The sequence below is a fragment of the Rhamphochromis sp. 'chilingali' genome (assembly GCF_963969265.1).
Source record: "Rhamphochromis sp. 'chilingali' genome assembly, chromosome: 19".
Classification (NCBI taxonomy): domain Eukaryota; kingdom Metazoa; phylum Chordata; class Actinopteri; order Cichliformes; family Cichlidae; genus Rhamphochromis; species Rhamphochromis sp. 'chilingali'.
Genome location: NC_137946.1, coordinates 4,913,271 through 4,938,197, shown reverse-complemented (window position 1 = coordinate 4,938,197; position 24,927 = coordinate 4,913,271). Strand labels below are relative to the sequence as shown.

At 40.1% G+C, this 24,927-nt stretch overlaps 1 protein-coding gene across 3 annotated transcripts in view; it reads right to left on the bottom strand.

The window, feature by feature from the left end:
• The window catches only part of pknox2 (pbx/knotted 1 homeobox 2), a 106,193-nt gene that overhangs the window by 44,969 nt on the left and 36,297 nt on the right, over positions 1 to 24,927 (bottom strand). The window contains exon 1 of one of the 3 annotated variants that reach the window (XM_080867431.1): positions 2,861 to 2,882. The exons of the other annotated variants lie outside the window; for them this stretch is intronic. The gene's annotated coding sequence lies outside the window, so the exon portion shown is untranslated. Of the gene's footprint in view, positions 1 to 2,860; positions 2,883 to 24,927 lie in introns of those variants that run through there. 3 annotated transcript variants of the gene reach the window in all.

Sequence of the window (24,927 nt, the reverse complement as noted above, 5' to 3'; positions counted from 1 at the left end):
CCGCTCTCTTCTCTCATAAACAAGAGTGAACAGCCAGTACCCATTTAATTATATTACTTTAGCATATCAGCTCTATAATTTAGCTTATTAGCTTCTTATACTAGATATACATGGCACATGTAGTGGCATTTACATAACCTTCAGATCAGAAAATAAATGTAATAATCTGCAATCTTTGTAATACCCATTAGGAGTTTACTTCACTAGTTCCACCTTATACTACCTCAGTAAACAAATGTACAAAAAATGTATGGTCTTAATAAAATGAAGACCTTTAATTTTATTGAATTCATATCTTCTTCACTACAGCATGATTTCAATAGAAGTCAATGTGTTTAGTGTTTCCTTCAAAAGCTAAGACTGTTGCAACCAATTACCAAACTAAGGAAAGATGAGTTAAGTGGCCAACTCACCTGTAAAAATCATTACAGTTAATCTTGAGGATGTGAATGTTTGTTTGAAATGCTATGAAATTCCTCTATCAAAATCTATATGGCCCTGTGTGAAAAAGTGTCTCATGTCAGTCTGGAAAGGCCATCTCTAAAGCTGTGGGACTCCAGTGAACTACAGCGAGAGCCTTTTTTTTTTACATATGACAATAACATGGAACAGTGGTGAACCTTCCCAGGAGTGGCCAGCCAACCAAATTTACCCCAAGAGTGCAGTAACAACTTGTCCAAGAGGTCACACAAAACCCCAGAACAACATCCAAAGAACTGCAGGCCTCACTTGCCTCAGCTAAGTTCAGTGTTCATGATTCGACCATAGGGAAGAGACTGAGCAAAAAAGGCCTGCATAGCAGAGTTCAAAGATGCAAGCCAATGCATCTCGAAGGCTTGTCTCAGTTTTGACAGAAAACATCTTGATGATCCCCAAGACTTTTGGGAAAATACTCTGTGGACTGACAAGACAAAGGTTGAACTTTTTGCAAGGTGTGTGCCCATTTACGTCTGGCTAACATAGCATTTCAGAGAAAGGACCATTATACAAATAGTAAAATACAGTGGTGTTAATCTGATGTTAATCTGGGGCTATTTGGTTGCCTCATGACCTTGAAGACTTGCTGTGGTAAATGGAACCATGAATTCTGCCCTCTACTAAAACCTCCTGAAGGAGAATCACCTCAAGCTGAAGCACACTTGGGTTCTGCAGCAGGACAATGATCCAAAACACACCAGCCAATCCACCACTGAATAGCTTAAGAAAAATAAAATGAAAACTTTTAAGTGGTCTAGTCCAAGTCCTGACCTGGATCTGATTGAGATGCTGTGGCATGACCTTAAAAAGGTGGTTTGTGCTCAAAAACCCTCCAATGTGGCTGAATTACAAAATTCTGCAAAGATCAGTGGGTCAAAATTCCTCCACAGCCCTGTGAAAGCCTCATTGCCAGTTATCACAAACGCTTGATTGCAGGCAATTACTTTTTCACACAGGGCCAGTAGGCTTGGATTGTTTTCCCCTTATTCATAAACACCTTCTTTCAGAAACTACATTTTGTGTTTACTTGTCTTATCGTTGTCTAATATTTAAATTTGTTTGATGATCTGAAACATTTAAGTGTATCCAAAAAATAGGAAATCAGGAAGCGGGCAAGCACTTTTTCACATATATTTGTTCACTTATATGATCAGCACTGATTAACCAATGAACCAAACAAAAATCCTTATGTGATTTTCAACAGACTTGTAGAGGCTTATCAAATACACATACGACAGTCTTATTTGCTTTCATTATCAACAGAAATAATGAAATAATCTCACAAGGGCAGGATGCAATTGGAAGAGAAATTAGCCCAGTCCCCATGATACCATTTTCTTAAAACCCCAAAATAACAACATCACTAAAGTTTGACTGACTTAAATAGTCCAGTACAATTGGACCTGCTTTTAGTATCCAGCAACTTTTCAGACATAATATCTTGTGCATATTGATGAAAATAGGGACAGTGTGCCACAGTTTTACACCAGAGGATAGCTTCTAAGCCACTTACCCATAGATTGCAACACTTTAACGTAGTCTGATATCTGAACTGGTACTGTATGTACATGCATCAAAGAGGCAGTCCTTCCATGCATATCCTGTCATAAAAATCTCATTTAATCTGTCTTGGGTTTGTTGGTGAAAAGGTTGACCTGCAAAAGCAATGAATAACATTTGGAAGTGGGTATGTCACCTTGGTCAGATATTATGCATCTTGATGCCCTGCAAGGGGGGGAGATGAATAAATAAATAAGATGTTTTTGAATACGAGTAGGATCTAATCATTGCCTTATTGTCAGGCCTGATTTACAATGCAAACACCAGGAGGCAAGGCCTTGATGGCGTTGAGTAAAACGATGGAGGGAAGGGTGGAATGGTAATGAGATTTGGGGCCAGGGATGGGGGATGCTATGTACACATTTGTAGTTGGACTCGATACACAAAATCACAAAACACACAGATCCAAGTGCAAATACACCGCATGCAAGCAGGAATGGGTACGCATGCAAACACAGGCATGTATATTAATGCACAAATTCCAACACTAAACACAGAGATCTCAAAGCTTCAACCAGAGTCATCCTGAGGGCAATATTACAATCACTGTCTCCCGGCATACCACCATACAAGCACGCATACATCTGTATACACACACACACACACTCACACTCAAAGGCTTGAGTGGATACATGGCCTGAGGCAAAAAGAGTCTAACCAGTGGTCTTAGGGCTACAAATCCCCCCCAGGCTAAAGTGAACTCCATGCATACTGCAGTCAGGACCCGGTCCATGCTCCCAGACCACCTCATTAACCCAATCCAGCAGCAGCTCCCTCCACCCAGCCAACCTCACAACTTTGCTCTTCAACAGTCCATACTTACCATTCATACTAGTATCATTTATTCATCTGCTCTTGTTGATTGGACTCATCCTCGCCTGCATGATAAATAAGGCATGGATTTGTAGTTTACTGAAGGATGTTACAGCAGTGTTGTGGTCAGTGGAAGGATTTAGCTAAGATCAAAATGTCAAAATGACAAGGCGTAGAGGGGCCCACGATGTGGGACTCTTGGGTCAACAGGGAAGTATTGGTATGTAATTCTGAATTTCTGCAGTGTCGGGGAAGTTGCTCAGTCTTGCCTCACCGCAGACAGTGTGGAGAGGGACAGAGAAGGATGTTCTGTTGCTGAAATAAAACGTGCAAAAGAAGGAGAACATGGTCCAGTGGACACTGACTGAAGATGTTTGCAATAAAAATAGGTTATATAGGTATTGGCTACGATATGTAGTCATTTCATTTTAACTAAATCACTAAGCTGCATCATAATTATCAACAAGATGCTTCTTACCATTAAGTCTTCTCCCTCTCTTTACTCACTTCACTCCAAAGGTTCCTCCGACTTTCAATTTCCAATGACATTTTGTGCTTGAATTTAAATGTCTAACCTTTCTAGTTTATTCTTTCATGCTGAACTTGATGAATGTCCTTCACAAATTCAAATATACCCCACAGTCTTAATGAAGACTTGGGATTTCCTGTGGGTGTGACAGTTTGCATGATTCGCCACTTTCTTTGAATGTGGTGAACAATGGCGCCAGCACTCCACGCTGACTGCAATTCTTTTCTTTGAATTTATGCAAATGTTTGTTTGGATATTAAAGATTCCAGTTTGATTCCATTGCTTCCTGCTTTTAAAATTAGATTAAAAAACACAGACTAAAATGGATGGTGGTGAAACTACAGTGCAGTGGAAACATTTTTGGAATCCCCCGTAGGCAGGTGGTTTGCATGCAAATAGCCTTATTAACATAGCTAAAAACCCTTCTTGTAATGAGGTGAATTTTTAATCTAAAGAGACTGAACACATAAGACAAAGAATATTCTTGCAGCAGGTAAGTCATTCTACCATCGTAAATTCAATTCAATTTTATTCATATAGTGCCATTTCACAGGTACAGTCACCTGTACATTGTAAAATAAAGACCCTGCAATATTAGAAAGAAGTTCCAACAATCCCACAACCCACTCAAGGAAGGTCAGCCATCCAGCACAGTGAGTTTAAGGTGAGGGGAGAATCTGAAAACTAGTCTAGAAGAGTATTTATTGTAAGTTTCAACTTTTGCTGTGGTTTGGATAATGGAAGGTGGATAAATGAAAGTTTTGTGATAGACAAAATTAAGTATTTTTTTCTGATTAAGTATTAGAAAATGTTAATTAATTATTTCCATGATGCTTTAAAATGTCATAGTAACATATTTGGCTATAACTCAAATGTGTTACTGTGAAGGTTTGTTTCGACGCATTAGGCTCCAGTGCACACCTCAATCTTCCATCAAAATAATTATAAGACGAACATGGATATTCTCTACTACATATACAACACACACGGCAAACATGGCATGAGGCCACCAAATGGTTGGCGGGCCGACTTCAGTAAACTTATTTTTGTTTCAGCTGTGTCGTGGATAAATTTACACAAACTGGCTCTGCATCATTTCCTAAAACAAACATATACACAGGCACACACACTCCTGGGAAGAGTGGGTGGGTTGGGTGGAGAGTGCCAACAATGTACTCCCCTCCATCAACAGAAATAGCAGTGTAACAGCGTCTTTCTAGTGGAAAAAACTCAGAGAACCAGAGATAAAATGATGGTTGGTGGATTTCAAAGCAAATTCAGCTGTGATATTCTGTACCTTCTTGTTTGTATATAGGACCAAAGCCAAGTGCACTTCCGCCAAGTGGGATCGATATCACATGTTTCTGTGGCATAGAGCTCAATGAAACAATAGTTTTGCACCATGGTATTCAAGAAAATACTAAAAATCACTCAAATATATGAATGAATACCCTCATCATTCATTATTGTCTGCAAATTTAAATGAAACTAGTTTGATGAAGTGAAACTTTTTAACTTCACATAAACAGTGTAGGGGAGTAACGGAATACATGTACCGCTGTTATGTATTTAAAATACAAAATATGAGTAACTGTATTCCATTACAGTTACCATTTAAAAAGGTGGTATTTAGAATACAGTTACTTTGTTGAAATAAAGGGATTACACGGCGGTCTTTTCCTGTTTCATATGTTAGGTTATGCCCTCTCTATTTTTGGTAATTCCACACCGGTGGAAACCCAAACAAAACACGCATTAAGAGGCCCAAATGCCTGTGTCTCAATGTCAAGTCTCATAATGACGTGAAGAAACATTTTTTAAAATGATTTAATATGAAGGCAATCCGGTTGTTCAGTCTGACGTCACTAGCCGTGTCTGGACCTAAACTCCGCTGCAGGTCCACAAACGATCACTATGGCATTACTGAGAGTTGAAAAACTGTCTAAAGTCTTTCATCTTTAATAAAATGATCAGCGTTCTGCTCTACCAGGTGTAACAATTGAGTTTAACATCCAGGCATCCATGAAAACGGAATTTATGACATTTAACGGAGTTAGAAGTTAGCAGGGAGTTAGCTCGCTAGCTTCTATCTAAATACAATATAGCATGTCCTGACTGCGGGGTTTTGGAAACAAATTAAAACGTACAGCTCTGTTATCACTTCCAGCATAAATGAAGACAGAAAACTAAAAAGCAGTGACGTTTGTAGGGTTACTGAAGTTGGGCTAGCTGGTATATAATGATGTGCTACGTGACCGCTAGCGACACAGCTATGTTAGCATAATATAAACAAGCTAACTTTTTTTCCACTCGATAAAAGTTAACGTGAGTGTTCTCGGTGGTCAGGAACAAATGTAATCGCATGGCAGGATGCTGTAAAAGGACCAAACTTCAGCCAGGAGAACAACTGAGATCATCCATCCACAATACGAGGTTAGTCATTCATATACTGCTGCATGGGCTGGGCTGTAGTTACATCCTAAGGTTTTAAAAACTGAGCTTAAATAAATGATTAGCGGTAATAAAAGCCGAGGGAGGTCAACAGTGATCACTGACTGTTTTAGGAGCTTTTTGAGATCAAATAGAAGAAAATACAAAACATTAAACATGTTAACAACACAAAAGCCATATTAAACGCAGACTACTTTAGGCCCGGAAGTAGGATTCGTCAGAGGTGGGACCAAGTCATTGTTTTGCAAGTCTCAAGTAAGTCTCAAGTCTTTATCCTCAAGTCTCAAGTCAAGTCTCAAGTAATGTCAGGCAAGTCAGAGTCGAGTCTCAAGTCACTGGTGTAAAAGTCCGAGTCAAGTCACAAGTCTGAAACTTTGAATTTCAAGTCCTTTCGAGTCTTTAAAAAAAAAAAAAAAGAAAAAAGAATGTTGCAGTTATGCTAAATGTAAATATTACACCATGTAATTTTAAAATCTGTGTTTTTCTCAACACATGACAAAATAGTGAACTTAGAAAATATACACAAATTGTGAAATTGCACCTCTATAAAATGCAGCTCAATTAAACCTAGCTCCAAGAATAATTTTCACCGACAGTTCTGAGATAAGCTGCATGTTATTCTTGGATGCGGTTGTAGGACCGGCTTTAAAATCGCATGACAAAAATATCATACACATTAAAAAAAACTGTATCACCAACGTAGCCTGGACAACATTTGCTAGTTAGATGAAGTCAGCTATCTCATCGTAGCATATTTATATGCATATTTATAATTATACGGTTCTTGGAGTGAGTGCACACACTCATGAAGTTTAGTAACTTCAGGTCACTGCAACAAGCCCAGGTACAGTTTACCGACGGATGGGTACAGGACCTTGAAATGCACAGTGTAGAACGAAAGACCATCGTACGTATCATAAGTTTACCAGTCTCACAAATTGTCTTCATAAATACACATTCCTTAACCGTTTATTAATAGGACCTTTGAGCTCAACGGTAATTAATTAGTAGTGGAAATAATTTCTGGTACGCGTTACAGAAATGTAGCAGTGACAACAATATTGTATGCTGTAATCGTACTGGGCAATTAGTGATACATAAAACCTGTTTTATCCTGTGAATAAAAGTATATGTTTTTGTCAATGTACCATAATAACAGAGGCGAAACGCAATATTGTGTCAGGACAATTCACTATTTATGCACAATAAATAAAGGAGCATAGCGCGACAATTTCTGTTCAGCGCCAGACTTGCTTGTAACCTATATCACCAATTATGTTATGAAAATGACGTATTAACTACTAAAAAACACTGACCTTCGTGTAAATGCTTGGAGCAGACTAACCTGTGAGCTGGAGTGTTCTGGGACGTTATATTTGATCTTTGAATGGCTGCAATCCAGGCCATCCATCGCGTCTTTGTTACTTCGGAAACATGGCTTGAACAATTTCTCTTCAACGACGTAATCCGATAACAACCGATCTCTTTACCCGTCGGCTTCCCGTGGCTGTCATGCGACCGGCTATTGCAGTTAATAATACAACAGCTTCTTGACATTTTTGTGTTTCTTTTTATCGCTGTGTGACTGATTTCAATTGAAAGCCTGCGTGCGCTAGTACCTCTTGCCATGAGTTCCCAGAATCCTTTGCGGTTTACCCCTGAATGACGTCACATTTTCAATCTCTATATAATATGCATGTTAAATTTTATATTTGGGGTAAAATATCAAGTCTTTTCAAGTAAACCGGTTCAAGTCCAATTCAAGTCCCAGGTCATTGGTGTAAAAGTCCAAGTCAAGTCACAAGTCTTAGAACATTTTTTCAAGTCAAGTCTAAAGTCATAAAATTAATGACTCGAGTCTGACTCGAGTCCAAGTCATGTGACTCGAGTCCACACCTCTGGGATTCGTCGTGTCATCACTGAACAACCGGATAGGCAGAGTGTTACAGGCATCACCCTAAAGAATGTAGCCTCATGGGCAGTGTAGTCCGTGCTGCAGGGAGAATGGACTGCCATACCCGTTATGTGTCTGTGAGCGTGAGGAGGGAGAAAAAGGAGAGTGGAAAAGTACAAGCTGTCATCGAGCAAAAACGGGAGCTGGAAGCATGTAAATATAATAATAACCACTGCAGCCAAAAAGAGTGCCTGACGAGCCCAGTTGTAAGTAAGCTATTAAGATTTGACTGTTCACTGTGTTCGTGTTTTCCTGCGAAACAATAAGTTCCAGTGGAGCAGCCTTTCAACGCCTCTCTCTGTCCCTGCATGGAAAGTTGACCCAGACAACAAAGTAAAGCAAGTTTTCGGCTACGAGCCCGACACGAACCCGACGTATTAGCCAGAGGTCCCTTTACTACGGTTCCTAGTCGCGGACCTGTTTTATATACGCGCGGAATAGTTTTCTATACGAGATCGCTGCAAAAAGTGCAGCCTTACTTAATGTCCACCTACTGTTACTCATTTTATATTAAGATTTAAAAATGTAGCTGGTATTGGTATGGCAAGTAACCCTCAGTAATAGTAATAAATCACACAGCAATAGGACATTCATGTAGTTTTAAAAAAAGCATGATAATATATTAAGTAATCCAAAGTATTCAGAATACGTTACTCTCATTGAGTAACGTAATGGAATACGTTACAAAATACATTTTGGGGCATGTATTCTGTAATCTGTAGTGGAATACATTTTAAAAATAACCTACCCAACACTGCACATAAAGAAGAAGCACAGAACTCCACCTAAATGTACAGATCTTAGTAGCTGTCATTTCATTTGATGACTCTAGTGAATTCCATAAGTGGATGAGTGATAAAAAAAAATGAACATTGTGTTTTACTTTATATAGTGTATGTCACTGCAAAATGAAAATTGCTTGATTGCGTACCCAGTTTCTCAGTAGCTACTGATAGCGTCCCATTAGGTCAAACAGCTGTCAAGCAGTTATTCTTTAAACCAACTCACTTTAAATATAAATCAAACAATTTCATTTCTTGCTTAAATGTATGAAATTTGGGTCAGCTATGTGGTAGATTGAACTCAGAACTAAAGAGGTAGTTCATAGAATGAAAATATATGAAACAAAAAAAAATATATATTTATGTATGTGTAGTACATATCAGGCAAATGGGGATTAAAAATACTCAAAAACTGCTCAATTAATGTCTCTACTTTTTTTGGTCTTAAGATAAAAGTGATGGAATGAAAACTAAATGTATACAACATTGATTAATGTGTTGGTCTTTACGTCTCAAGTTTTTCTTCTTTAGCTACTGTTCTGGGCCTGTGTAGGGCAGAATTCATGAGACATTCAACTCAGGATCACATTTTTGAGGAATGCAGAACATGTTATGTCACACTCTCCAAGGGTTTCAGCTTGGACCATGGTGGTAAACCAAAAACATCGTCTCACTTCCTTTTAACTTACCAAAAGAAACATTGTATTTACGATTTATGCATGAGTGACATTCATTTGTTTAAACTGAAACGCGCTGGGCATGCAAATCACGTCTGTGAAACAGTTCCAAAATAATCAAAAAAGGAAATTCAGAAACCCTTAAGATGGAATGACTAGAAAGTATAAAACCCTGATGGCAATATCCTAAATTTAGAGGGAATGATGAAGGCAATATGAGGCCATCTAACAGAGTTCCTTTACCTTCTTATTGATACATTTGGGTTACTTAAATAATCATCCAATAGTAATTATGTTAACAACTCCCCTCAAGTCCTGACTTTGAGCTTAACAAAGTTATTCATAGAGGTTTTAGTATGAAACATACATATACAAATGCATTTGTGCCATTGAGCTGTTTTCCAAGAAGAGCATCTGAGACATTCTGATGTTGAAAGGTGTTGCGTGGCCGAGTGTCTGCACTTGACACGCAGATGCACATATGGGAGCAACATTTCCTCTGCTAGCTGATAACCATCAGAACACTGAAGGTAGAAAATTCAAGCTGAAATTGGAATGCCCAAGCTTGTGTAAATGTAATCTACAAGACTTTCCCCACTGAATCCTTCCCCAACACTATGCTTGTCTTCTCTCCTCCTCCACCACCACCACCATCTTTTCACTCACTCCTCCTCATCCTCCACTGTCATGTTTTCTGGCACATACATTGTGTAGATTATCTGCCATTGCGTCTGTCAAGTTCTTTTTTTTATGGATACCTCCCTATCACAGTGAGGGGGGCCATCTGTGTAATCCTAGAACAAGTTTAGGTACTGGCAGTGTAACGCGGCTGATTAATAAATTGTACAAGATGCATGGCCACTTATTTGTTTGAAAACTTAATTGGCTACAGAAAAAACTATGTATATGTGTAATGCAATGTAATGTAAGTTGACCACTAAAAACAAGAATGGGTGGAATAAAAGTTCTATTACAATGACTATTTTTTCTGGTATTAATCATAAGTAGAGCTTGCTAAACTGAACAGATAGAGCGGTTGGTTATTTGACAATATTGATTATTACTAACAGCAGGCACTAGAAAATATTTTGCCAATTTTCTCTAAATTTCTCCTAAAGATCCATTGCTAAAGATCCATTGAGACTAAGTAGCAAGCTAATTTTGGGACTGAATAATAAAGTCAGTCCAGAAGTGCCGGAAAAAATTCAGTTCTTAGTTATGTTTATATCTTTACCCACCATTTTAGCAAGGGATCGAAAAGGAGCTTTTTGCCGTCGATACATGGTTGCAATACCCTCAGCATAGTGCGTGCATTCTCTGGATTAAGTAGCTTAGACCATTACTTTTTCAAATAAATAGCTATGGTGTTCTTGCGCACATTGTGAATGTTGACTCATTGGCTCATTCACAATGTTTCGATCTCCCTCTGACTCTTGTACCTTATATATCTTGTTAGCTAGAGAGAACTACGAGGAGCTTGCACTTGTAATTGTTTCTGCTACTGTCTCCAACAATGTTGTTGGATCTAACTTCAGTATTGGCACTGACATTGTCCTTAACACTGTAACTAGTTTAGTTAGGACAAGTTTGTCTTTGACTGAAGAAAATATAAGAGCATCCTTGAACATGTGCAGCATGGTGGAAAATCCAGACAGGAATTTTGCCACAAAGATTGGGATAAAATCTGCTGACAAGCTGAAGGAATGCTACAGACATGGTCACATGTTTGCCAACTCTCATCTCAAGATGAGGCCTGTGACATGAGAAAGATGGCTTTGGTTTTCCAGCCTCTGGCAGAATTGGTAGAACAGACTGACATTGAACATCATATTCCAAAGGCCCATCTTGAAAATCATGTACAAGTACAAAGTCAGCCTGGATACCTCTAAAAAGGGCCACGATGGAATATGTTATCAAAATGAGAGATTTAGTTCATCAGTAATTTATATATGTCATTATTTATTGATCAGGCATGGTCTGATGACCTGACTGTCTTCTTTGAAAACACTTTGTAAACAGGGTGTCTTTGGTTCATGAGGTAGAGCAGGTCATCTATTAATTGGAAGCCAGCGAAAAAGAAGTTGTTGATTTCTTCAGTCTACATGCCAAAGCCAAAGTATCCCTGGACAAGATGCTTTCATTGCATGTTAGACACGGCATCAACGCGTTAGCGCAGTTAGATCGTTAACGTGTTAGTGCCATCCAGCCCCACGGACGGGGCAATTCACTATTACTCGCTAACGGAGATTTGCCGCGTTAATACGGTTATGCCGTTAACGTAATTTTAACGAGATTAACGCTGACAGCACTAATAAAAATTAGTCAGCTACTAGATTACCAGCTCTCTGTTTGTGTCATTGAGCATGTTTAGGTCAGCTAGTGTGATGACAGAGAAGATGGCCTTGTGCAAGTATTTGCATATTTATTCTGTGTCTACAGGTGATAATGAAGTGTATGTCAGCAAGACTTTAGGGTCATAAATTCAAACTGATAGTAAACATGGTTTCTTTTAGCCATGGTCATTAACAACTCCAATCACATGTATAACTAAGCTCCTAAAGGTCATGTCGGAATGTAGAGGCAGCCTTTATCATTTTTAAAGTCAAGGACTTGCTGTCCTATTATTTACTATCCATCCATCCATCCATCTTCATCCGCTTTGTCCGGGTCCGGGTCGCGGGGGCAGCAGCCTAAGCAAAGAGGCCCAGACCTCCCTCTCCCCAGCCACCTCCTCCAGCTTATCCGGGGGAATACCAAGGCGTTCCCAGGCCAGCCGAGAGATATAATCTCTCCAGATTAATATCCTCACGTTATTTTTTCTCCTCCTTTGTTGAAAATCAGCCTCCTTCTGAAAATTATTTACTAATTACTAATATATGTTCTATCAGTATAAAAGTTTCTCCAGTGAAAACACATGGATATGTATGTTTAAATGTGACTTGTAGCATTTCTCAATATTTTTCCAAGCAGCCAGACTTTCTTTTAATTTTTATATTGGCTTCATCGGGTGAAGGCCTCCAGCTCGCACTGGAACGGTTCGCAGCCGAGTGTGAAGCAGCGAGAATGAGGATCAGCACCTCCAAATCTGAGGCCATGGTTCTCAGCCGGAAAAGGGTGGAGCGCCCACTCCGGGTCGGGGATGACTTCCTGCCCCAAGTGGAGGAGTTCAAGTATCTCGGGGTCTTGTTCACGAGTGATGGGAGAAGGGAGCCGGAGATCGACAGACGGATTGGTGCTGCGGCCGCAGTGATGCAGACGCTGCACCGGTCTGTTGTGGTGAAGAGGGAGCTGAGTGTAAAAGCGAAGCTCTCAATTTACCGTTCGATCTACGTCCCTACCCTCACCTATGGCCACGAGCTGTGGGTAGTGACCGAAAGAACGAGATCGCAGATACAAGCGGCGGAAATGAGCTTCCTCCGAAGGGTGACTGGTCTCTCCCTTAGAGATAGGGTGAGAAGTTCAGCCATCCGGGAGGGGCTCAGAGTAGAGCCGCTGCTCCTCCACATTGAAAGGAGCCAGCTGAGGTGGTTCGGGCATCTGACAAGGATGCCTCCTGGGGTTGGTGTTTCGGGCATGTCCCACCAGGAGGAGGCCCCGGGGCAGACCCAGGACACACTGGAGAGATTATATCTCTTGGCTGGCCTGGGAACGCCTTGGTGTTCCCCCGGATAAGCTGGAGGAGGTAGCTGGGGAGAGGGAGGTCTGGGCTTCTCTGCTTAGGCTGCTGCCCCCGCGACCAGGTCCCGGATAAAGCGGAAGAAGATGGATGGATGGCACTACACAAATGTAAATTTTTATTATTAGTACAGTTTTCGAGGCTTAATGAAGGCCATTCAAAGTTGTCTTTGGGACACAGGCTGCTTCTTCACTCATTTTCAGTCCCTGTACTTTTTTTTTAAACATTTTCAGGAGACAGTTTTTTCTTTGTTATGCACCCTAACACCGAACTATTAATCGACGGATGAGCTACGGTTGTGCCCACAAATAATAACAACTTACCAAAGATTTTTAACACTTTGTTTCTAACAGCTGGTCACAAAAACACTAATGATTTGTTCTTATTTCTGTAGTTAGGTATAAAGTAGTATTTTTGCACCAATAAGGTGATTCCTAAAGCGCTATAAGCTCAAAACCAATCAGAATGGTGTGCAGTGTGTGGACAACTAGAGGACCAAAGAGGAAGTGACATCTCAGATAACCTGTATCTGACCTAAGAAATCATAAAAAACAAAATGAACAAAGACTTGACACGGGACCTGAGAGATGGATCTGGCTCTTCATTTGAGTGTTTACCGAAGCCTCATTAGAAACAAAAGCACTCAGAGAGTGCAACTCCCTGTCAAAAGGGCAAGGGCTGTACTAAAACTATGATATTCGATTCTGTATTCGGTATTTTTTTTTTCTTTATTTTATCAGCATTGGTAATATGGAAACCTCAATAATGATATCTGCATTGTTTTTGTAGATCACTTGTGTTGATGTCAGCATTTTTAATATGAAAAGGTAGTGTAGCATATTAATGTTTTTGTTTCATTGTGAGGTCAATTATTTCTTGTATTGAAAAAAGAATATTTTAAAGGGATATATTGGTTTAAAGTACGATTCAATGGAAACTAAATTGTTTCCTAAGTCATGTGAGCCTGACCTTTGACGTATGACCTTGAAGCATTACATACTAAGATGGTGAATTTTATCATCCGTATCCATATGATTGGAGCAGCACTGGATGAAATCTTTGGCGTCTATAAACTGTAAATGATATATTCATGCAGTGTATACTTGGTGGCCTCATTGTGATGTCATTGTGATGTCAAGTACAGCTCTCTCATTCCCCTTATGATACATTACTTTATTTATTTTTTTTTTTTCAAAGTTAATTTTGAACTTGGGATCTAACAGTGAAGGTCAACATCAAATACTCATGTCCCCCAAGGCCTAGTATATTGTTGTGAAGTTTGAAGACAAGCCATACAAAACTGTGCAGAGTAGGATCATTTTAACAGACACCAAAATAAAAGGCAGTCAACACTGTAAAAAGAATGTTTTGCTTCTAGAAACCTGGACTACTCAAAGAAATTACAAGAACGGCTGTCTAAATTTGCGTACACACACATACACATTCGCTTGTCACACATTGCTATGAAGCTGCCAGCTGGTTGCTTGTAGACATTCCAGGCTCTGGTTGCTTGGTGGTCACTACATTGCTGCAAACTGTTTGCAGTGTGTACAGAGCTTACGACAGTTCAGGCGGTGTTGAAGAATAATGGTTTATGACAAAAGCAGTATTTAAAATCATGTATATTTACACGTTTTAATAAATTATTCCACTGTTCCTAGTAAAATATAAGGAAATGAGGGATATCTCACAGCTTTTGCACAATGCTCTTTTTGTGCAATAGTGCAAAGATTATTTAGTTATTTTCTCCCACATGTCATCATTTAATTTTGAGTTCTGCAATCGAATACTTGTGATACCAGCTGTGGGCAAATGAGCAATGAGCACGTTTGACTAATTATAATGTAATGTGTTTGTAATCTACAAAAACTGACTTTACTATGAAAACTGTGAAGTCAATTTTACTTGAAGATTTAAAAAATTTAGTTGAGGTTAATCATTTTTTTCTAGCTTCCACCTCCATAGATGTTGTAAAACCTTCAAAAAAAAGTTCAAGTTTCCATGAACTAGCACTGATATCTTTATTTTGTTAAGGAAATGTGTGGACTCAACCATACAGAAAACAATGGAAAATAAAATAGGTAGCTGACTATTACTGGTCAGAGTCTTCTGAGAGGCTAGCTAATGTTTGAAAGTGAAATTTAATGAATGGAGCCACCTGCAGAAGGCCCTGTTGCACAACCACCCCCACAATATACACACACAAACGCCCTAACAATGAGATCAACAGAAGGGAATATTTGAGGAGACTAGTGGGGGATTAATGAGAAGGGGATTAGAAGGTGGGTGGCTCTCTCTCTATGTATTTGTGTGTGTGTGTCTGTAGTGTTAGCCACTTGAGTGTCAGCATAGCTCTGGTTAGGGACAGGATTGTTTTGAGTTTGTCTTAGCGGGACAAGGCTAGCAAGCAGTCAGAGACAGGAGTAGGTTTAAAGAGAGCTGTTGGTGGCCAGACTGAACTAGAGACTGAGATGAGTGAGCAGACTGGTATGTGTGACAGCTCTGCACTGAGAAGCCCGGCCAGAGTAATGACAGGTCATACTCTCTGAGCATGCAAAGCAGAGAGTGAAGCGAAGGCAACTGGGATCTTGGTTTGGTAAACCTGTTTCTATTTTATTTTTTTCAACAGTAAGCCAGTTCTGTATTTCATGTAGTAGTAGATTGTAGCAGATAAGAGCTTTGATTTCAATGTGAATTTACTTTGACTCATGTAGACAAAAAGGAAGTGATAAAAAGTCTTGATGCATTCTCAATCATCCAGGAAAATAAATCTCCAAAAGTTGATTCTGTTCATCTGGACGTAGCATTTTCTGGGAGAAACGTTTCGTCACTCATCTAAGAGACTTCTTCAGTCTCAGCTGACTGCAGGTTTCCCCAACCTTATAAACAGTTTATAAACTGACTGCAGGTTTCAGTCAGCTGGAAACCTGCAGTCAGCTGAGACTGAAGAAGTCACTTGGATGAGTGATGCAACGTTTCTCCCAGAAAACGCTACGTCCAGATGAACAGAATCAACTTTTGGAGAAGTGATAAAAAGTATTTATCACTTCTTCACTTCCAGTATTTAACATTGGATTTTTGTTTGAAAATGAAAACATTGGCGAAAAAAACTTTTAAAGTACAAAAAAACAATACAACAAGAATTGGAAGAGTTAATTATCTCCTATGTGAAGGTCTGATGACACAGAATATATTTTAACTGAAGCAGAAGTGAGAATAAAGCTTAGTTATGGGAAATCATTTTTAAACTCGATACTTAAATCGAAACCTAAATCCACTAAATTCTAAACAAATGTGGATTCCAAGAAATTCAGCTGAATTAATTTTAATTGATTTTAATTCATTTCCAACAAAAGTCACAGAAGAAAATGCTCATTAATACTTAGTGGTAAGTAAACCACTGTTTTTCTCTAGCTGAGCACCCAAAGCACTTTCCCACACAGTGGATGTATGAATGGGTGAATGAGGTAAGTTGTCTAATGTCATACCAGCACAAACAGTCTGTCCAGCCAAACATTCGTCCACATTCATACTCTGATGGATGCATCAGGGAGCGACTTGGGTTTAGCATCTTGCCCAAGGATATTTGGCATGCAGACTGGAGCAGACAGGGATCAAACCACCAACCTTCCAATTAGTAGATGACCTGCTCTAGCTCCTGAGCTACAGCCGCCCCACAACACCCCACTGTTAAATGTCAAAATAAACAAGAGAAGGTAGAGATAATATCACTGAAATAATTTCAATCAGACTTCCATGCTTTGATGTGAGGAAGGTTACTTTGCTCAACACTTCACAAATCTAATTTTTTCATTGTCTTTTTAACATTTCTCTCTCTCCAGAGTGCAAGCTTCAGTGCATCACACATTTATCTTAGATCATTTAAGTGTATTTCCATTGGACGTGAGTAAAAAGCAAAAGAAAGAAACATACATTTTGCATTTCAAACTTTTCATCAGGTTTCATTACTTCCAGTTGGGAGCTTTTAAGTGCAAAGTGAAGAAGGGAACAGTGGGGTGATCAAAACTTCATAGTTTTATTTTTCTTAAACACTGGATTAAGAATATAGTGAGAACATTTAAAAGAAAACTGCAAGGCGCTCATGTTTTGCACTTTTGGGGCAGTCATTTTGTATTTAAGTTTGGACATTTCCAACTGAATAACAGGGTATCAGGGTACCACAAGCGTATCAGAGCTTCAAGTAAAAATAACAGCTGCACATCATCAGTGAAGCATTACTACTCACTGCGCAACAACTCTGATAAAAACTAATGGAAAGCAGAGGATGAACATCCTGTTTACATCCTAAGACGGTAACATATGAAGCTGTTTTTAATGTGCAGCAAAACTGTCTTACATGCACTTTATAAACTGTAAATACCATATGGATGTCATCTAATTCCTTTCACAGACCAGCTCACATAAGACATGCAGGTGCAAGTAGATCTAAAACTGAAGCTATGCTCATAAGAAGGGAACAAACAGAAAATGAAGTGCTGTTGGATTCATCTGAAATGTGAAGACCAAATAATGAAGCCAACACCAGCAGTGTTTGCTGCTCTTGGCTGGACAGACTCTGTTTGTCTTAGTGTCGGGGGGCAAAGAGAGCTGGCAGCTGAATGGAATTCTTCGAAACACCAAATAAACCCATATTAAATTTCCTCTGCAATGCTTTAGGGAGAGGGCTGAATATGACAGGGAGGACGGACAGAAAGGAGGACAGCAGGAGCTCATTGTGTAGAGGCGAAGGTACACTGCAAAGTAGGTAGGTAAAGAGCTCAAAATATAGAGATGGGAAGGTGAGAAGAGACTGAGAAAGATGTTTGCAGGCTGTGAAGGGAGGATAGGGAAAAGGTCCAGAGGGAAATGGAGAGCGCAAGGTCGCAAAGGATGTAGAGGAGAAGCTGTGAAAAAGGTGAAAAAGAAAAGAATAAGAACGGTCATAGTAGAAAGACACGCCGAACAAATGAAAGTCACTATGTAGGCCCCAAACTGGATTCCTACCAGAAGAGAGGCACTCTGGGCATTTACCAGTCATAGTCATAGCCCTGCTTTTGTAATGGTTAACGTTACTGTGCACAGGTCTGAAATGAAGTTGAGTATCACACAGCTTTTTGTGGCCACTGCTGCAAAAAGTGAATATCTCATTCATGCAGAACAGATGGTGTGAAGTCTACGCACATCACAGTTTTGGCAAAGTGCAGTGCTGTGAAAAAACAATTGCCCTGTTTCTGGGTTATAGCTGTCACATGTGCATGTTTCAGATGATCGAACAAATGTTAGATTTAATATCAGACAAAGATCTTCTGATGTTATGATGATTACATTACATAGGGCCAATCTACTTGGCCCTATGTGAAAAAGTAATTGAATTAACTACAATTAACAACATTTGCTAGAAACCTTAGTTCAGTCTTACCGGCCACACCCAGTCCTAATTACTGCCAGACCCACTGAATCAAGATATAAAAGTAGACTAAAAAGCAACAAGTCACGTCACGATCTAAAGACACTCAAGAACAGATGAGAAACAATATAACAATAACACATCCAGGAGGTGAAGAACCCAAAACATCATCTAAAGTAGTTAAAGATACGTGTGGATGTCTGACAATCTGGAGCTGCTTTGCTACTTAAGGACCGGGACAACTTGCTGTAATTGATGAAACCATGAATTCAGCTCTATACTGGAAAATCCTGAGAGAGAATGTCTGGCCATCAGTTTGTTCCCTGGAGCTCAAGAAAACTAGGGTTGTGCAGCAGGATAATAATTGGAACACATCAGCAAATCCACCTCTGAACAGCTCAAAAAAAAGAAGGTTTTGGATGGACAGGCCACAGCTGAGGCTTAAGTCAGATTGGGATGCTTTGGCATGACCTTAAACATCTTGTTCATACTTAAAAAAACAAACAAACAAAAAACTTTAATGTAGTTAAATTAAAACAATTCTGCAAAGAAAAGTGGGACAAAATTTCTTCAGAGTACTGTGAAATTCGCATTGCCAGTTATCGCAGGTACTTCATAGTCCCCTCAAAGCATGCATGGGGTTAGGTTTGTTTGGTGATTCTAAACTGACTGTTGATGTGACTGGTTGTCTCTATGTGTTAACCCTGTCCCAGACTTGCTGACACGTCCATGGTGTATCGTGCCTGTGGCCTTTATTGGATAGACAGAAGAAAATTGATATCTGGATCTGAAACATGTAGCTGTGACTAACATGTAAAGAAATCAGAAAATACTTTTCACAGCATTATAAAAGTGAAACCTAATACATAGATGTTGGAAAAGACTTGTTACAGTTGAATTCTCCAGGTGTGATATTTAAAAATGAGAGCAGATTAACTCTCACAGTTAGTGAGTTGTAAAATAAGGTTTCCATGGAACAGTTCGTCCAGTGGACCCCGGGGGACTTTTGGATGCAGAGAGTGTGATAGAGTAGACTGAGGAACCTGGTCATTCAAGAGGGCCCAGAGTATAGCTGCCGCTCCTCTGCACTGAAAAGAGCCAGTTGAGGTGGTTCAGACGTCTAATTAGGATGTCTGCTGGATACCTCTTAGGTGAGGTGTTTCCAACATTGACTGGAGTCTCCAAAGCAGACCCAGGACACTCTGAAGGGATTTTTGGCTGACAGGCAATGCCTCAGTTTCACCACAGAAGAGCACGAGGAGGTGGTTGGGAAAAGTCTGAGCTTAGAATGTGTCGCCCACAACCCTGCCCCAGATAAGATATCAAATACAAGGATGGATGGAAAACTCAGAAACTTCTCCGAAAACTGCACTCATTAAAATTAGCAACCAGAACAAGAGTACCATATGAGTACTGTGTTAAATAACTGTCACAGTTCCACAACGCCCCCCCACCCCCACCCCCTTAGCAACTATATACTTAGCTGTTTGTCTGCTGATGACATGGGAAGGAAACAAAGCTAAAGACAAAAAATGATATATGTAATCACTATTATTTTGAAATGAAACTCAACAGCACAAAGCCCCAGGTGCACCGGCAAGAATCCCCCAAACCAGAGCTATAGGCTGTGAGACAGCTAGAGGTCTGCTTTGAGGATTATAGCCTCCAATTCTCTCTCTGCCCCCCTCTCACTTCTCTCTCTCTGTCTCTCTTTCTTTCAGCTGAAGGGACATCTGGAGTGCATTACAGCGTTGAGGACATTGGATCTCCCCAGAGCGCTCAACTGGATGGGTGGCCCACTGTAGCCCCTTTTCAGCAGCAGGACCCAACCCTTCCTGATTGATAGAGGGAGCCCCACATGCACACTTAACACTCACACACATCCTACATGGCTGACATACACCATAGACCACTGAAACACCGGTAGTGCTGCTAACGTGAATTAATTTGAACACATGTTTTTGCTCTTTTCAGTGTGTGCAATTTGGCCTATCAATCATCCATTGATACATTTTATGTGCTGTACATTCCTGCAGATTTAGGCCATATATTAGTGAAGTGACTTTGAAGCAAGCATGTCGACACTAAACACAAACCAGCTTGGTTTAATGGAAGCTCCTGACATGTGGAAGTAATATAGGAACACGGATACTCTGATCCTCACTGACAACATGCAGTGACTAAGGCTTTTTACAGCAATCCTCGACACCTCATTCACAGACATAATGAAGCAAATCAAAACCCAGAATTGTACTTTCTCATTAAAGTACAGGATGGACAATTCTATAAGAGTCTTTCCTACACACGATTAGAAAACACAAACTTTCTCAAAGAGGGAAAGTTCAAAGAAGCTCCTCATTTCCAGTAAATTGCTTTGCCTGATTTGCCATTTCAAATAAATTGCAGCGTTGGCCAAAATTTGCAATTCACTGGAAGTCGTCCCCTCAGCCACACAGAAGAGGTTAATCCATATTTCGCGTTTGAATATAAGACGGAAAAAGAGAAAAAGGGAAGATAGGTAACTCTTTGCCCGGAGATGGGGAGCTGAGGGGAGGGGAGTAGTGAGAGAAACTGTGGGAGTGGAGGAAAAGGCGAGAGAATGGGAAGAAACAGGCGTCATTTAGAGTAAATGGCATCCAAAAACCCTCTCCAATTATCTTTGCCTACCATGCCAGTGAGACTGACTTAATTAAAATGACTTGAGAGGGAGGGGAGAGAAGAAGAATCTGCCAGTGATTGAGGGGGCAGGCAGGCGACATATCTGCACTGAAACACAAAGCTCAGGCATCGTGCAGGCTGTCGACCACTCTCCCTTTTCAATTCTCGACTTCAAAAGTGAATAAAGAAATACTAATAAAAAGAGAGGGGCTCTCACCATTTGCAGCCATGTAATTGCGCTATTTAAATCCTACATTTTTTATCATTGTTGGAATATTGGTCGGGAGGGGGGTTGAGTGTATAAAAATGGATAGTGAAACAGCCCCATACCCTCACCACCTATAATCTCCGTGCCTTCTTTCTCAGAAAATCCTCTGACAGTGACCTTTTCGCATGAGGTCTGTTTCTATGGAAACAACGTCCAGCCCATCTACGTTTGGTGTTTTCCTGTCACCGGTCTGCCAGAACTGGCCCACTTGTGACTAAGAAGAAGAATGTGGCACATTTCAAGATCCGTCTCCTGTTTGTTGTTTCCACTGGTGTGCAGCCACAGGCCTGGGAAGCAGCATGGAGCATCTGCTATGGTAAACACACGTGTGTGATGTCTGAAGCCTAAAATGTTGCAGTCCTGTGGATGTGAAATCATACAAATTTCATGTTTTATGATGATTTCATGTTTGTTTTTTGTGCATCACACTGCAGCAAAAATTTTGAGTTATTATAAAAGTATTTTCCAAAACAACAATTACCAAAAAATGGATACTAAAGATATCCAGGTTGACAAAGATATAGTGACATAGTTACTCTAGCAGTTTTACAAATAGATCCCTCAGTTTATTATTTCAACTCTACGTCTTCATCAAATAAGATTTACTGTGGGTTACCCACTTTTCCTTTCTTGTCTTTATTTTTGCAGCCAGCTGGGGATGTATATGTGATTTATTTGAAGTGGCAGTTCATCTTATCAGTGTAAATCTAAAATAAAGCCAACGTTTTGCAGTTGTTACCACAGATATAACATACAGAAGAACAAGACGTCATTGTAAGAAGCCATTTGAAATCTGATATAGGTATCACCAACAAGGTGCACTGCAGAAATACTACTTAGCTTATTCCAGTATTATTAAAACTATTATGATATTTACTAACTAAATGTCCGTTTTTACACACGTTCACACTTAGCATTAACATGTGCCATGGATAATTGGTAGATAAATCTATTGTGTCTGTTTAGGAAGTGCAGTCACGAGCATTTTCGATAGCTCTGTGTAAATGGATCTCATCTTTCTCTTTTGGTTTGCAAAGACTAACTATTCTCTTTTCAACTGTCAGAAGGCAACAATTCAACTTCTGTTACCATTTTGTCAAAAGAAAACGAAGAAGCATACATCCATCTTCTTCCCTTTATCCGTGGCCGGGTCGCGAGGGCAGCAGCCTAAGCAGAGAAGCCCAGACCTCCCTCTTCCCAGCCACCTCCTCCAGCTTGTCCAGGGGAACACCAAAGCGTTCCCAGGCCAGCAGAGAGATATAATCTCTCCAGTGTGTCCTGGGTCTGCCCCGGGGCCTCCTCCTGATAGGACATGCCCGGAACACATTAGCCAGGAGGCGCCCAGAAAGCATCCTTGTCAGATGCCCGAACCACCTCAACTGGCTCCTTTCGCTGTGGAGGAGCAGCGAAAGGAGCTCTGAGCCCCTCCCAGATGTCTGAACTTCTCACCATATCTATAAGGGAGAGGCCAGCCACCCTTCGAAGGAAGCTAATTTCCGCCACTTGTATCCACGGTCTCATTCTTTCAGTCACTACTGACAGCTTGTGACAATAGGTGAAGGTAGGTCGACTGGTAAATTGAGAGCTCTGCTTTTACACTCAGCTCTCTAGAAGAAGAAGCAATCCATTGATTGATTTGAACACGCAATCAAAACAATATAATTCATTATAAAATTGTTGGCATATCACTGAGTACTTCAACTAATACACTGTACATCAAAGGGTTAGGCAGAACATTAACACAGCCCATGATACATTAATATACACTCTAAATAGCAACCTGCAGGCTTCAAAAATTAATAGCAAAACTGCACTTTCCATAATGGCCATTGCTTAAAAAATGCTAAGAGTACAGTGGGTGTTTTTTTCTCCTTATAGCCTGTGCACTGGAATGTTGGTGTCTGCTAGGCCTCAGCTCTCCATGTCAACGCGGTTTATTATAAGAGATTAATGAGCATATCAGCTTTGGGCATTGCCAAATAATAAAAGATTTGCTCTTTTAGATTTCATGAAGTATCTTTTGTCCATCCTATAGACATTCTAGACTTTGCATCTTTATCAAGAAAATACAGCTAGTGCGCTGTGGCAGCTGCTCTTTTGGAATTTAAGGCTCAGTTTGCTTGCCAGCAGATTCAGACACACTCTGGCTGATGAAAGAAGGTCGTTTTGTGGTGTAGTGTACACTGGGGACACGTAGCAATGTTAAAAACAATGTAAACGCTGATTTGAACAATATGTTCTCTTTAAGTGTTGTCTTGTTCAAATGACAAATGCTTTAAACACGTTTGTCACAGCCACTGCAGAAATTTCCATTTAAACATGCGCATTGTGCCATTTCAGTCTAAAATGTGCTTCTCTTCATAAGTTGCTGGCTTAAAAAAAGGAAGCAAAGAAAGAAAAAGTGAAGTAAATTGAAATTCATTTTGCACCAAAGTACAGTATGTGCTGCCAGTGTCAATAAAAAAAGCACTTCTCTGTCGCAAATACACACACATTCACAGACACACACACACACACTCCTCTCACACCTTGATCAGCCAATACACAATACTGCTCATGTGTCACAGCTAACACCTGTTACTGTGCTTTTGCCTTGTGAGCTTATTGTAACGGACTGTACAGAATCTTCCACTGAACACAATACAAACTCGCACCTGTCTCAACAAATGTGTTTGCACAGAAGGTTGGTGGGCGCTATAATTTCAAGTTAAAGTGCCAGGATGCACTGTATAGGATAATTGCCAAGACTCAGCAACCACTGTATCAATATACATTGACTGGAGTGGGCACAGACAGCTTGGATATAAATCAAAGCTTAGAGGAAAAAGACACAAACACACACACACACACAGCAGTGACTAAAACTTTGAAATCACCTCTTGGAGCATTTGTGTAAAAGTTAGTGCATTTTCAAGTCAATGCAAAACATGACATTTTAGCAAACAGAAAAAGAAGAAAGAACTCTTGACAACAAACTAATCTAAGGCAATATACTTGTTTCCACTTATAGTAAAAGATTCATTCTTAAAGGTATAGTAAGTGATTAGACAATGTCTGAGAGCTCTGAGGCCCGGAGATGAAGGAGCACCTCAGTTTATGTGAAACAGAAAGGGAGGAAAGGGGGTGGAGTTAGCATGACAACTGCTATTTTGATGGGGCCAAAGCCAAGTACCATCATTGTCCATCCCCCTGCTTTTCCATCTCCAGAGCCCTCTCGTCTCCTCTCCTCTGCATCCCCTTGTTTTCTTTCTCATTCTCGTCAATATTCTCTCTTCATTCTTCTCTAAATTCACATCTTCCTCTTTCCACTGCTTTTCTCCTCCCCCATTTTCTCTATTCCTCCCGTTCTCAGTATCTTGGTCTTAGAGAGCTTCACATTCCCTTATGTTGAGAAACAGAGGGAGAGACCGAATATTAATCATCCCTGTGTGGTTTCAGCGGGCTTGTTTGTTGTTTTTTTAGGGAAGGAAATTTTACACTTCATGAACTCTGTTGACCTCATTCCATATCATCTTAGGGAAACATTTGATGATCGTTATATTGAAGGTGGTACTGAAAAAAGTAAGGAACAGCTCGGCACCTTTACCGCATGCACAAACACACAGACACACACACGAGACCGCAGTCAGTCTCAGCTCTGGTTGCCAGGGAGACCGCCATACCAGGGCTCTGACC